Here is a 12,633-nt window from a genome sequence, read left to right on the forward strand (position 1 = left end):
AGAATTACTTAAGTGGCAGATTTGAGTCTGTTGGGGCTGCTGACAACACATTCAAGATGGTGGCGCACAGCCGCAATCTCGAGGTTTTTGAATATCTACAGAATGGTTTTATAGGTAAATAGCAAGCATAAAATACTTTAAATGCAATTCAAGAATTTTGCTGAATTGAATAGTCTGGCGACAAATTCTTAAATCTGCAACTAGATCATTAAAAAATTGCAAAAACTGGTGTGGGGAAGCCTTGAAATAAATCATAAAAAAACAAAGTGCTGACTGACATTTATAAACGTTTCCAACATTTGAGGATGAGCTCATTCATGGGGACTCAGAAAGAAGATGCAAATCTTAGGAAACGGGTGCTCAACCTTTTGAAGAGTGAGGGTCACTTAAGTGATGTGGCAGCCAGTCGCAGGCCACAATAAACTATGTGGTTTTACCACCCCCCAAAGCTGCCAATGTAAACAAGCCCTCACTGTCCTGAGCCCCCTAGAAGGCTGCTTTCACACTGATGAACTGCGGTTTACCTGCACCGTGGGTGAAGGGCAGTGCTCCTGTAGCTTTCCTGTGGGTTAGCTGCATGAACCATAGACTTCTATTATATCCTGCGGGTGTGGTACACTTTTTGAAAGTGCACCAACACTCCTGCATTCAGAAAATTACCCGCAGGATAGAATATAAAGTCTATGGCTCAGTGTAGCAAACCTGCAGGAAAGGATCAGTGTGAAAGCAGCCCAACAACCTTTTTTTAGAAGTGTGAATACACCAATTGCAAAAGTGCAGTGTATGTGATGTTAAATACACGGACCTTTACTTATACTACTTCTTCTGACATCGCTCTCCAGGCTGCTAGAAAGGTCCCAGGTGAAAAGCTATAGAGGAAGCACCGGCTTACGCCACTCATGCTCCCTTAGCAGCTGTCTGTTTCCTGCCGGCTCCTCGAAATCGAATGCTCTGAGATAGTGGGTCAGCAACCAGCTGATCGCGATCTAGGCTTGCTGAACCGCCATCCCAGAGCATAGGCATGCGCTTTCCTGGTTTGAGGTTGCAGGCCACATCAGAGGGACCCGCGGAACACAGGTTAAGCACCCCTGTCTCATGAAAAACCACACCAGCGTGTACACACAAATCAACTGTATCTGTTGTCCTCAGTTTGAACTGAATGCATGTTGCACCAGCTAAGATCAGTGCTTATAAATGACAGTTAGAGGAAACTATGCCAAGAATCATGGTGGTTGCAACTACTGACCCTTCCGACTCTTCAGTTCCCTTTCAGAGTAAAACACTTAGAACAAGCATGCGGATCAAGAGTTCTAACTTTGTGCCTATTTTTAGCATGCTTGTTCCAAGTCAATGGGTTAAGCATCTAGGAAGCTTTACTGGCTTTATTTTCAGGCAACTGGCATTTTTTCGATGGAGGTCAGCAATGGAAGGAGCATTGTTTTTCTCAGCACGTTTCCTTTAAAGCAAAATGGTGGGAACACCGATTACATTAGCAGGTGTACCAAACTGGCAATACAAACTATCAAGACAGGTTTGGATTTGTCCCTTTAGTGCTAGCAGTGCTTTTGCAAAGTGTCTCTGATTCAAGTTTCTGGATTTCTCCAACATATAATGCAATGGTTAGGGTTTAATGATCTTTTTTTTTGGCTTTCCCATGCACTATCATGTACCTGGGCAGGGGTGTATCTATGGATTTGCAAATTCAAACTTTAAGAGGGCTGACATTTGCATAGCCAATTTTGAAGGGTCCATGCAGTGCTGTGGGGGCAAATATAGAAGCAAAAATTAAACAGTAGCTATAAACCCTAACCCAACACCATTTAGTTTGTTAAATGCTTGTACATCTAACAACTGTCATTTTCTGTTTTTACAAATTATATATTTTTTTTTTTAGTAATGCAGCACTGTTGAAATTCTCTAGCCCATTTCAGCCACTTCATGTCTACATGCAATACCCCCATCGTCTGCTACACCATTGCTCAGGTTTAGTTTCCTGATAGTAATAACAATGGACCATTAAGGAAAGATGCCCTTAAAAATCTGTAGAATCTTTATTAAATATCCATCAAGACATAAAATGACTAAGGCCCAGGACAGGGTTGAAACGCATCAACTTTGCTATGTATTAGATTCCCCTTTTGATGGATGCTTTAAAGATTTTATTGAATTTAACAGCATCTTGTCTTGCTGCCGGACCTTTATCTATTTTGTGTTGTGGTTCTGAGTGTGCAGCGGTGGTTCAGGCACAGGTATCTTACTGCCCCCAGCTTTATATTTATTATTTGGAGTGCAGCACCATCCTTTTTTCTTTAACCTCTTAGTGCTGGCACCCCGCCCCCCCCCCCCCGCCCTTTAAGACGTTTAGGATAGGGGGAGGCAGAGCAGAGCTTTAGATCACGTGACTGCCGTGATTGGCTGTCACGTGATCCAAAAACTGTCAGTTAGGCGACAGTAAATGTGCTAGAAGCGTGCAAACATGGCACAGGTGTAATGGCAGCAATTCATGCAAAAATACACTCCCTCTGCGATAAGAACCATACGCCGAGAGGCCGCATATTTGCATACAGTCGGCGACAAGGGGTTAAGCAATAGACCGCTGCAGCATGGCCACTTGCAGTCTATAACAAAGATGAATGTGACAGGGTAACAACACAGAAGCAATAGCTTGAACACAGTTGTTCCCCCATAACAGAACATGTTTGAACAAGGACCTTCATGGCAGAATCACAAGGTGTAATTTTAATGAAAGCTGCAGCTTTATAAACCTTGATTACTACTTTTGAAATTACATTAACATGGTAAAGCTTCTATGATATTTTAGTGATTGGGGTTTAGATACATTTATAACAGTGCCAGTTAACAATTCACAGTGTCAACCAGGCTCCTAGTTTTAGATGATGTACAAAGGATTTTGTGAATTTAGGAAAAAAAAAAAAAAAAAAAAGATTACAAATTATTACAATTTTTTCTACATCAATTGGTGTATAACAATTATGAACTAGGGAAAGAAGAGAAACAAGGGAAAAATAGGATTTTTGTACCTACCGAGTTAATTGACTGACACAGCGCTCCATATTCAAAACCATAGGGTTTTTTCACCCCCTACAGGAGTAGGACACTAGGAGCATAGGGATGTCCCAAAGCAGTGCCAAACATGAGGGGTGGGACAACGAAAAAAATCCCAAGGCTAAACACAAAAAGCAAACCAGGTAACAGGAGCTCAAGAGGAGCTCAACAAAAAAAACAATTGAAGCCCAACCTGAATACAAACTCAAAGAGGTCACAGACCCTCTAAACAGCAGCCTGCAAAATCTTGCGGCCAAAGGAAGCTTCTGCAGATGCCAAAACATCTTGAGACAGCCGATCCTCATTGAAAGGCAGTCTCCAAGGGACATCAGCGACCAATTGCACCAGGTCTGCGTACCGAGACTGGCAAAGCCAGTCTGGGGCCACCAGAATGACTGGAATCGCAGTCTGCGGTTGTAGAGAATCCTGCTCTCGGCTTACCAGACCAGAGCCGCTTGGAACCCTTCCGAAGAGGGCTTGAAAGGTTTTGAACCCTTGTCAATGGACCCTGAGGGACCCAAAACATTTGTGTATGCCGAGAAAGAAAGGCCATGTCTGCGATGAGGCTCTTTCACCTTCCCAGACTGCAGAAGAAAGATGTTCTTCGCTCCCGTGAGACTCTTAACCACTTGCTGACAAGCCACAGTACTTATACTGCGGCAGGTCGGCTCTGTCCCGCGAAATAATGTACCTGTATGTTATTTCACGAGACCGCTAGTGGGGGCACGCACGCGCCACATGGTTACAGGGAGAGCCAATCAGTGGGTCTGGCGGCTGCAATGTCTGCCGGGCATCCGCGAATGCTCCCTGTGGAGACAGAATGGAAGTCTGCCATTGTAAACATGGCAGAACGCTGTTCTGTCAGTTAGGAGCAAAGGTCTCTGTGTTCATTCAGCAAGCCTATCCCCCACAAAGAAAGCTCCCCCTAAGGACACATTTAACCCTTTGATTGTCCCTGGTGTTAACCCCTTCCCTGCCAGTGTCATTAGTACAGTAACAGTGCATATTTTTAGCACTGATTACTGTAGTGATGTCACTGGTCCCCCCAAGTGTGTCAAAAATGTCAGTTAGGTTTCTGATCTGTCTGCCACAATCCTGCTAAAAATCGCTGATCCCTGCCATTACTAGTAAAAAAAAGTTAATAGAAATAAAAAAAATGACCAATCTTTCCCCTAGTTTGTAGACGCGATAATTTTTGCGCAAACCAATCAATATACACTTATGGGATTTTTTTTTACCAAAAATATGTAGCAGATTACACATTGGCCTAAAAATTATGAAAAAAATTAGATTTTAATTTTTTTTATTGGGAATGTTTAGCAGAAAGTAAAAAAAAAAAAAAAAAAATTAGAGGTCATCAAATATCATTAGGGGGTAAAACCTTCCAGTCCGGAAGTTATTAATGCGATCCAGGGTAGCCTTGAAACAGTAAATCAGTCAGAACTTTTTTTTTTCTTCTAGAGGTTTAGTCAGCAGACCAACACTTAAGCAACAACCCACGCCTAAGCACCACTGCCAAAACAGAAAGCTTAGAAATCAAGGGAGCCGCGTCAAGATGTATCACAGACAAATTGCTTTCCCTGGACCAACTGGTCCGCCAACTCAACAAAGGCAGGGGGAATCTGCTCACCCCCCAGATGATGGCGAAAAAGTTTAGGCCACTGAGTGTTTGCGACTCCAGGGCAATGACCAGGACCGGCCTTAGCGCCAAACCAGCAATAGTGAACATAGAAAGGCAGAGTCTGGATCCCTGAAGGCCAAGGATTCCTCTACTGGAATCTTGGTTGCCTTATTTACCTGGAGACAGGAGGGTCCACCACTGGTGGACAGTCCACTTCCTGAGGAGTGACTCTTCAGAGGGCTACCTCACCACAAAGCATTTTGGAACCACAAAGACGTTTTGGACGCTCCCAATATTTGTAGACAAACTTGTCAAAATAGGAGGGAAAAGGGAACACTTTTGTGCAAGACTGCCTTTAAATGCCAAAAGGGACAGCCATCTCCGCAGCCGCCTCAGCTGCAACCTCCCTTGTTAAATTATTCGGAGCGTCAACCAGCGCGTTCTCGTGTGCTGCTACAGCTGTGAAGGAATCATCCTCACTATCTGATGGATCAGGGAGCAAGGCCACAAGCCCTGCAGGGTGGGCTAGGTCTGTAGCGGAAGAGCCAGATTCAGGATCTGACGAGACAGATGAGGCAGGGGAGAGCGCGGGTGGGGGGGTGCTTTCTGCTAGCCCATAGCCCAAACGTAATCTCCACTCGGAAAACAAAGGATTCCAGGACGCTGTCCGTGCATCAATGGAGGGCTGAGACCCAGAGGAACCTGCTTCCTCCAAGAGGGGGTCAGGTGGGGAAACATGCTCCTGAGACTCCATGATTAAAAAGTAGAACCCTCCAACAAAATGTGTCTAGCACCGCTAGGGGACCCACCCATCAAAGGCACTGCACGTGGATTACCACAGGGGCACCCGAGAACAGTGCACCTGTCACCCTGCAGCAGAAAGAAGGAGGGACCCCACCAGAACTCACCACCCCCACCGGAGCTAGGTCCTTACTCTTGACTAGGCAGAAAAAAACCTGAAGGCCTATAGCACAGAGGGGGTGTGTACCAGCTAGGACTGCATATAGGCGTTGCCAAGTTTTTTTTTCTGCCTAGTGTCCTACTCCTGTAGGGGGCAATATAACCCTATGGTTCTGAATATGGAGCTCTGTGTCTGTCAATGAACAAAAGAGAAAAATAATTGCTGGAAAGCAACCACGTTTACACAGAACATTTTCCCTTTGTAATCTTTGCTATAGATATATAAGCTGCATTATCTCAGGTTACTGTGAAGGCTATTAATATCCCTTTGCTAAAGTTTTATAGCGAGGATTTATACTGTTTCACAAAACACCATTACATTAATTCTCCTGCGCTGTGTGGTAGGCCCCAATGTTATGGCAGACTCTTAAGTAGACTTATTGACTGGATAATGCATGCCTTGCTGCCTTCAAACATACTGGGGTTGTTCAAATATTAAGTATACATTTATATGAATTTATTAATATAAATAAAGTATACATTTATACTTGTATATTTATGTATGCATCATTTTGGGTGTATTTACAACTAAATTAAGACTTTTACATGTAGTTACGAGTGTGCTATAAAGGCATCTTAGGCATATAGTTGGAGCCACACACAGTCCCGGTTTATTTACTTTGGTATTGCTAGGCATCTAGCACACTGCTGGGGAAGGAGCCCCAGACACATGTAGATGCAGCTGGTCGGGTAGGACCCTCTTCAAGCTAGGAATAGGCATAGCTTGCTCCCCAGTGTGATATGCATCAGGTGACAAAGATGCATGTGCTACGTGATCGTGTCACATAATTGCAGAGAGGGCACGTGAGAGGAGGCGAGCCCGGTCTGGAACGCAATACACAGTTACTCTTCCTGTCAGCAGCATGAGCGTGCGTTCTAGGGCTCTGAGATAGGAGACCCAGCTCCCATTAAATCGGTCAGTCGATGGGCAATATGTTCTAATAAATTCCACAAGAATATGTCTTTGTGATAACTGCAGGCATAACTTATTCAGGGTTCATACACATTTTTACCAATACAATTCCATAACTTTTCCATGACTTCACGTAAAAATTCATGACCTAAAGTTTCATGAAACGTCTATGTATACATGTTAAATAAGAAGAAAATCCATGTCACACCCAGCATATTTTTACTAAAATAAATGACAATCTTTGTAGTGTACAGTACCTCTGCAGTTAGGGTTTAGTTTCTGGATACAGCGTGACAAAATGGTCCCTTGTTTTACAGTGGATGAGATGGAAGCACCGCTGCCGCAGCTAGGAGCCGGTGTCACTTCAGGCGCATGGGTGAAAAAGCCAGCGATCGGATTGGAAGCTGTCGAGCACGCAGCTGCAGACTGGTGCTTTGCACCTTTAGCGTGGCTAGACAGGGCTGCCTCTCACATGTTCGAAATGTCAAACATTTTACGACACAGTGTACATTTACCACGTCCCAGGTTCTGATCTTTCTCCAGCCACCTCTCATACTTTTCATCATGAAGCCATACATTTTAAAGCTATATTTCCCTGGCATTGCTACCCTGTGAACACACTAACTTTAGCTGAAACTGTGTTACCCCCATAAAGTTAACTTGTAATTTGTCCAATATACTGTAACTGGAGAAAGAAGATTAATGGCCGCTCCTGCTTGGGGATAAAGCTTCAGTTCAGGCAGTCATGATGGAGGTGCAGGTGGACTGGTATGGATGGCACAGTCCGATGCATAAAATGCAGCGCTTACTCTTTAGGCCCAAGCCACAGTCATGATGGAGGTGCAGGTGGACTGGTATGGATGGCACAGATGCACAAATGCGGCGCTTACTCTTGTCTATACTCAGGGGTCAAGTGTGGGGCTGTGGACATGATACAGGAGATGGTCAGAGACTGCGGACATGATACAAGAGATGGTCAGAGACTGCGGACATGATACAAGAGATGGTCAGAGACTGCGGACATGATACAAGAGATGGTCAGAGACTGCGGACATGATACAAGAGATGGTCAGAGACTGCGGACATGATACAAGAGATGGTCAGAGACTGCGGACATGATACAAGAGATGGTCAGAGACTGCGGACATGATACAAGAGATGGTCAGAGACTGCGGACATGATACAAGAGATGGTCAGAGACTGCGGACATGATACAAGAGATGGTCAGAGACTGCGGACATGATACAAGAGATGGTCAGAGACTGCGGACATGATACAAGAGATGGTCAGAGACTGCGGACATGATACAAGAGATGGTCAGAGACTGCGGACATGATACAAGAGATGGTCAGAGACTGCGGACATGATACAAGAGATGGTCAGAGACTGCGGACATGATACAAGAGATGGTCAGAGACTGCGGACATGATACAAGAGAAGGTCAGAGACTGCGGACATGATACAAGAGAAGGTCAGAGACTGCGGACATGATACAAGAGAAGGTCAGAGACTGCGGACATGATACAAGAGAAGGTCAAGAACTGCGGACATGATACAAGAGAAGGTCAAGAACTGCGGACATGATACAAGAGAAGGTCAAGAACTGCGGACATGATACAAGAGAAGGTCAAGAACTGCGGACATGATAGAAGCTAGAAGAGCACTAGGGGGGCCGGAGAGCAGAGAGCACTGGAGGAGCTGAATGGCAGGGGGGGGGGGACTGGAGAGAATTAAGGGGGGGTTTGGAAAGCATTGCAGGGGAGTTGGAAGGCGCAGGGGGGTGGAGAGCACTGGGGGGGGGGGACTGGAGAGCACTGTCTGGGGGGGGAATTGGAAATCACTGAGGGGGGAGCCAGGGAGCACGGGGGGGTGGAGAGCACTGGAGGAGCCAGAGATCATGGGGGGGGAGATGAAAAGCACTGAGGGGGCTAAAGAGCACTGGGGGGGGTTATTAGCACTGAGGGGCTAAAGAGCACGGGGAGGGGGGCTAAAGAGCACTGAGGGGGGCCAGCAAAGGAAGTTGTATAGGAGGGGGATGGGGCAGCTGCATATAGATTAATTGAACTTTCCATATTCCTTCTGCAGCCGCTGAGAGGAGGAGTAACAAGCATTCAGTGACAGCAGGAGGAATATGAAAAGTTCAATTCATCTCTGTGCAGCTGTCCCATCCCATCCCATCCCCCTCTTATCCAGCACACAAAACAAGGGTGCTCAGACACTCTCACTGACCTTCTTCCTGCCGCTGCCTTCTTCACACGGAGATGCGGGCAGCCCGGCGGACACCGGCCTGACACCCCCCAGTGCGGCGATGCGGGCGGCCCGGCGGACACCGGCCTGACACCCCCCCAGTGCTGCCTGACACCCCCCAGTGCGGCGATGCGGGCAGCCCGGCTGACATCCCCCAGTGCGCGCCCCCCCTTCCTCCCCGCTGGTAATCCCCTGGGATCGGGGAAAGTAAGTGCACTATTTCTTGGTTTCAGGTTTAGGCGGATCAATCCGCCGCAGAGTTCCTAACCTGTGACGGTCTATTCATATTGAAGAGGCTGGTGACCAGGCTTCAGCTGTGCAGCGCGCTGCGGCTGATTAATCCGCCTAAACCCGAAACAGAGAAAATAGTCCCACTTACTGTCCCCCGCTCTCACAGAATACAGGGGGCCCGGAGACATTTTCTAAATTAAATAGTTGCACAAAATTCCATGACTTTTCCAAAACTTAGTGGGGTTTACTCATTTTCCATACCTTTTCCAGGCCTGGAAAGTGTCATGTCAAAGTCCCATAACTTTTCCAGGATTTTCATGACCGTATGAACCCTGCTTATTACAGATTTCCCTGCCACCTACTAACACTGGGATTGTTTTAGTGGGCTCTAATGTGGTATTACATGAGAATGTGTGGGAACAACAAGAATCATGTTGGTATGCATGATATAACACCTTATGAACACTTCTGTTTTGGTTTTTATTAATGAGGATCTTTTTAACATTATTTAACTTCACTTGTATGGTCACTGAAGCACTGACTGTTTTAAAGACGCCTGTTCAACAACAATTAAGGTTGCTTGTGATTGCAAGTACTGTATTTTTACTTTAGATGTGATTATTTACATTATATTTTTTCTACAACATGCACATATGTGGGAGTAGATGCTTTTGGCGGATAACCGATCTACGCCCCCCTCCCCCCCCCGCTGCAGGGGGTTGGACTTGCACACACCTCCCAGGGTGGCTCCATTGAGTCAATCTGGTGTATATAAGCATGTGGAATAGACATAGTCCGTAAGCTCTGAGGAAGAGCATAACCTCAAAACACGTTTACTGATCAAGTGATTCCATGACACATGAACACTTCCTTCATGTTTTGATTGATTGATTTATACTGCATTGCATGTATGTTAGAATGATAAAAAAAAAAAAAATGGGATTTTTGACTTACCATAAAATCCATTTCTCTGATGTTTATTGGCAGACACGGCTCCTGGTATTCATAACCATTGGGTTATACTGCCCCCCACAGGAGTAGGACACTAGGCAGAAAAAATTCTGGCTACACCCATGGGCAGTCCCAGGGGGTATACTCCCTCTCTCTACTATAGCCACTCAATTTTGTAACAAGCAGTGTCAGGAGAATAACTCCTCAGAGGGGTGGGTGCTGCGTCTATCAATGATCAGAGAAATGGTTTTTACGGTAAGTCAAAAATTCCATTTTCTTTTTCGTTCATTGATGGATACAGCTCCTGGTATTCATAACAGTTGGGATGTCCCAAAGCAGTGTTAAACATGAGGGGTGGGAACAGTGAAAAAATTCCTAAGGCTAAATATTAGTTAACCAGGAAACAGGGGCTCAACCGAACAACCAGAGCCCACCTGAAAAAAAAAACACCCTCAAAGAGGATCAGATCCTCTTAAAAAGCAGCCTGCAAAACCTTGCGGCCAAAGGAAGCATCCACAGATACCAACACATCCACTTTATAAAACGTTGTAAAAGAGTGCACCAACGACCTGGTGGCCACCTAGCGAACTTGCGTTACTGAAAAGGAGCAGAGACTCTTCCTCCCCACAGACCATACGACTGTCCAATCATGCTCCTCCCTGGAGCCGAAATACCTTTTGGACAAATTTTTCCCCTCACAGAGTTTGAACTCGCAGCTTTAAAGGAGTACATTGATGACAGCCTAAGGAAAGGTTTTATTCGCCCTTTCACGTCCCCGGCAGGAGCAGGGATTTTCTTTGTGGAAAAGAAAGACCACTCTCTCCGACCCTGTGTGGATTATCGGGACTAAAATAAGATCACAATCAAAAACCGTTACCCCTTACCCCTGGTACCAGAACTATTCCAGAGACTTCGTTCTGCTACCGTGTTTACCAAGCTGGATCTACGTGGGGCATATAATCTGGTACGAATCCGGGAAGGTGACGAGTGGAAGACTGCATTTCGCACTCGTTTTGGGCACTTGGAGTACCTTGTAATGCCCTTCGGACTCTGTAATGCCCCGGCCACCTTCCAGCATTTCATAAATTACATTTTCCGAGACTTTCTGGACTTATTTGTCATTGTATATCTTGATGATATCCTGATCTTTTCTGTTACCTTGGAGGATCATCATGGGCATGCAAGGAGTATTTTGGCCAGACTCAGGCAACATGGCTTATACGCAAAACCCGAAAAATGTGAATTTAGCCGACAGGACATTCAATTCTTGGGTCTGATTCTTTCTACAGAGGGCATCAAGATGGATCCGCAAAAAAGTGTCTGCCATTTTAGACTGGCCGGCCGCACAGACAAGAAAGGGGTACAGCGGTTTGTGAGGTTTGCGAACTTTTACCGGAAATTCATCAACAACTTTTCTGCAATTATTTCTCCTATCACCCAGTTGACCAGACAGGGTATTCGGTTCCAGTGGACTCCTGAGGCACAAACCGCTTTTGAAACCCTGAAGACCCTGTTTACCTCCGCACCTGTGCTCCAACATCCTGACCCTGCTCTACCTTATGTCCTGGAGGTGGCGCTTCAGAGTCAGCAGTTGGAGCAGTATTATTCCAACGCCAAAGAGCGAAGGCACTGTTGCATCCCGTTGCCTTTTTCTCACGCAAACTGTCTCCTGCAGAAAGGAATTACGATGTGGGTGATCGTGAACTCTTGGCAATTAAAGCAGCTCTAGAAGAATGGAGGTATCTTCTAGAAGGAGCAGCTCATCCAATCCTGGTATACACAGACCATAAGAATCTGGAATACCTGCAAAACGTTTAAGACCACGTCAGGCCTCTTTTTTTCCTCAAGATTCTCTTTCCACTTTACCTATAGGCCGGGATCAAAGAACACTAAACCCGATGCGCTCTCCCGCATGTTCTGTGTGGCGGAAGAATCTGTGATCCCAGATACAATCCTGTCTTCGGGGAACTTCCTGTTGCTACAAGAAGACTTACTACTCCAAATCAAACAGGCATCTAGAGCAGGGGTATTGAATTAAAATTCATGGAGGTCCGATAGTAAAATTTTCTTCCAGCAGAGGTCCGGATTGCATTTTTGCGTGATGACTCGGATTCTTTACATCACAGCCCAGTTGTGCAGGCAGGACAGCCCATTCATTTGAATGGGCTGCTGTGTCTGCGTTTTCTGCTGGGAAAAAGCCCTGGCACCTTTTTAAAATGCAGTCGCATGGAAAATGCATGATGCGTTTGCACCATGCAATTTCCATGTGTGGGAAACCGCATCTTGTATTTCATTGCGTTTAAGAGTCAATGGTACCCCTGCATGTTTTCTGTGCAGCTGCTTATTCCCCTTCACATCACCCCCCCTCCCACACACAGCACTGTCCCTCTTCACATCACCCCCCCCACACACAGCACTGTCCCTCTTCACATCACCAGCCCCCCCCCACACACACCACTGTCCCCTTCATATATCACCCCCCAAAGTGCTGCCCCTCTCACATCCCCCCACACCACTGCCCCCTTCTTTATATCCCCCACAGCACTGCCCCCTTCACCTATCCCCCCAACAGCACTGCCCCATTCACCTATCCCCCCCAACAGCACTGCCCCATTCACCTACCCCCCCCCCCCCACACAGCACT

The 12,633-nt window shown here is 46.1% G+C and overlaps 1 protein-coding gene across 2 annotated transcripts in view; it reads right to left on the minus strand.

Annotated features, from left to right (window-relative positions):
* The window catches only part of EPB41L4B (erythrocyte membrane protein band 4.1 like 4B), an 839,761-nt gene that overhangs the window by 469,336 nt on the left and 357,792 nt on the right, over positions 1-12,633 (minus strand). The window lies entirely within an intron of this gene.

This window comes from Pelophylax lessonae (genome assembly GCF_965119305.1).
Source record: "Pelophylax lessonae genome assembly, chromosome: 5".
Classification (NCBI taxonomy): Eukaryota; Metazoa; Chordata; class Amphibia; order Anura; family Ranidae; genus Pelophylax; species Pelophylax lessonae.